The sequence below is a fragment of the Amphibalanus amphitrite genome, unplaced genomic scaffold, assembly GCF_019059575.1.
Source record: "Amphibalanus amphitrite isolate SeventyFive unplaced genomic scaffold, NRLGWU_Aamphi_draft 000012F_arrow, whole genome shotgun sequence".
NCBI lineage: Eukaryota > Metazoa > Arthropoda > Thecostraca > Balanomorpha > Balanidae > Amphibalanus > Amphibalanus amphitrite.
This window is the reverse complement of record NW_024881508.1, coordinates 1,033,157-1,036,557: the sequence shown is the minus strand read 5'-3', so window position 1 is coordinate 1,036,557 and position 3,401 is coordinate 1,033,157.

Genomic DNA, 3,401 nt, shown 5'->3' with positions numbered 1-3,401 from the left:
TGCCGTCGTTTGGTGCGCACATGGGACACGCAACAGCGTGCCCGATGGTTTTTACCGCTCCTGTTCAGAGCGTGTATCTCCAAAATCGAAAAACGCAGCGGCGGCGTCTGAGCCGATCGTCCGATGTCCTTGATTAGATATTCTCTTAACGAGGGTGGCGGCCGGTGGTGCATTTTCCGCTCACGTGGGCCGTTGCGTGACGGTAGATCGGATGTCAGTTTGGCCGGCGTCGTGTCGTCGATACGGATGACGACCGATTTACATCCTGCGATCGTGTCCGTCCGGCCGGGCGGCGGGCGGCGGGCGCTTCTGTGGGCCCGCGGCCGGTGTGACTCGGGGCGCGGACAGGGTAGATGGAGGAGGACAGGAGGGCCTAACTACTGACGAGATGACGAACTGCCGACGGATGTATGCTCGGCCTGCCGACTGGCGACTGGGCACTGGTAGCGGCAGCCCTGACCCAGTGAGGGGCGGCCGCCCCCCCCCCCCCCCACCGAGACCGGTCAGCGGCAGATCGGCACAGATGACGGAGATGGCATCACGCAGCGTCCCTCCATTTCCATCTGCTTTCAATGGCCGCCGCCGCCGACGTGGAATGGTTGGCGATCCACCGTACATACGGTGACCGACTGGGGAGGGCTATTATCGTATATACCTGAGCTGTGTTACAGGGGCCCTGAGAGAGGATGGCTCAGTACGCGAGCTGCTGTGGAAGGCTATATCGTACACGGAATAAGGCAGCGGGCCTCTGAAATCTGGTTAAAAATGGGGTAGATTATAAGCCTTTTAAGCGTGCTTTTGCAAGTATCGCAGCTAAATTTTCCTCTTTTACTCCGATACAGGCAGCAAAAACATGCTCGCGTAATAAAGAGCTTGAAAGGCAATCGAGGCTCTTCTACAGTTTTTTTCCCGTCATTTCATCCGATTTTATTCCACTGGCTTATGGCTTTTCTTCGGAAGGAACTTCGTGTCAAATGAGCTGTGGCTGGAATTTCCTCACCCCACGATGGTGGAATGAGTTATGGGATGATAAGCTGTGAAATGAAGTGTTGGACTGTGTTGGTGTGCGCTGCTGTTTAGCGTTCGTGAAACCTGTCCTTGGCTGGGCGCGGGCCGGACTGTGGGACTTTGGCAGAGGCCGTAGAAACGTTTACTCTGTTCCGCCAGCCCTTGCCAGGACTGAATTAGGCATATGCTGTAATCAGGAAATGACGACGCTCAGTGAGGCGAATGAAAATGCTGTTTACGCACTGTGTCTGGCGAGCCATGGTCGCTGTTGAAGGACGCGGGTCGGTGTGCCGTCGGCCCGTCGAGTTACTTCTGTGGCGGCTCTGTGCGGGGTATTTAACCGACCCTGAACCCTGCGGGCCCCTGACCGGGGCAGGGGCGGCCGTGTGTGCTGTGGTTGCCCCATCCCGTCCGTCAGGATACTGCATTACGGCCAGGTGCGCTGTGTTTGACCGCAGTCACGTCCAAACGCTCAGCGAACCGCTGAGCGGTGAGCTATATCAAACGGAACATCGCCCGGCGCTGCTCAGCGCTACGGGGAAGGACTGGCGGTGGGGCTAGCCGCTAACCTCAGGGTGACACCCCCCGACATACTTGCACTCTAAACCGCCGGGGATTCCGGCCGGTCCCCCATCTTTGAGAGGTCCGACCTACCACCGTCGGCTCCGCTTCGTTAGAACCCGCGGCCGAGTCGGGGGCCGTGAGCTGAGCGGACACCGCTACTTTCCGTGACCGGGCCGCCCCAAAGCCGCTCCACCGGCCGGGGATGTGAGTCTGAGACTGGCCGGGTATTACCGTGATAGGTGTGTTGCTGGGCACGGACTGCTAACGGGCGGTCACTGACTGAGCTCACGGTCCCAGCCGGCACCGGCAGCGGAGAGCCACGGACAGGCGAATGGGATGGGATTTGTCGTCTGAGAATGTCTGATTTTCATCGCGCCACGTTTTAATACTGCATGGAAACGTGCACCAAATGATCAACGATATCGAATTCGGGACCAAACCATATTTGTTATCTGCACTTATCATCCATGTAGGCACCAAGGTTTGTGTTAGTCATGGGTTAAGCATGTGAAAATGGTTGATGTTATCTGATTGGAAAATGACTGCGGTGGGTGTAATGGGCGGACAGTGTGGTCGGCGGACCCGTCTGCGGGGCCAACAAACGGTGGGAGAGAAGGCTGTGGTCACTATATCAACGAACGGCTGCGACCACTTTGGGGCTCTTAGCGAGCAAAGTGTTGTTATTGGTTAGATATCACCGGAATCGAGATATTGTCAACAGATTCAGGCGTCAGCAGAACCGAATGACGTCGATCGGCTGTTCCGGCGATCGCAGCTGTTTTCGCCCGGTGTTGGTCGGACCGCTGCAGCTGCGATCCGTGGTTCCCCGGGCTGATCACGAAGTGGACAGCGGCGGCCGGACAGAGCTGTCAAGATGGGGAGATGATGGCGGCGGTTTGTGGAATCGGCCAGCGCTGAGTGATCGGGACTGTCTCCGTCCGTGGACCATATACGTCTCGCGGTGAGCCAGCGGCCCCCTGAGGGTTAGACTGTACCGTATCACTGTAAAAAAGTTTAGCATTTGGGGTACTAACGGCTGCTATTCGTAGCACCTTTTAGCGTCAAAAGAACCCTACGACGTATTTACAAAGAAGCACGGTGCTAATACTGTGCTAATGATAGCTAACATTCCCATCAAATATTATAAGTTTAGATCACCTATTCTTCTACTGAGCTTAACGTCTACTTCTGCTAGTACCCAGTCCATCAGTGAGTGCTCTTTCAAGCTGGATTTCTAATTAGAACCATTTTAAGTGTTTTAGAAGTTGGTAATGCTGAATATGGTGCTTACGTTAGTATCACAATAGAACCGGACATGCTTACAGAGGAAACAAATTTGAAATTGGCGCCAAAGAAAGTAGCTAAGCCCTGCTTTACAAATCTCTGGGAGTCTTATCACCAGCCCTTTAGCACGTTTTGACGGCGCAGAGCGATATGCGCATGCGCGTGCCAGCTGTTTCCGGCCACGTGTTACGCCATTTTAGTGGAGTCCGTTGGTCGTGGTGGGAGTGTGCGCACGTGCTCCGGTATATGAAGTGAAATAAAGTGAAGTGAAGTGCTCCGGGCACATGCCACCGAGTGATAGCTCTGGAATGATAGCTTAAATCAGCTATCGGTGGAATCCGTCGTGGGTGGCATGGGAGTGCACGTGCTCCTGCTCCGGGAGGCAGTGAGGTGGAGGGAAGTGCAGTGCAGCAGTGCAGTGAAGTGAAGTGAAGTGCTCCGGGGCCGGGTGGTACATGAGCATTTGCCACCGACACATGCCACCGACACCGACGTTGATCGACTTTGGTGAGTCTGACACGTTGATCTTTTGACATTATCTTATA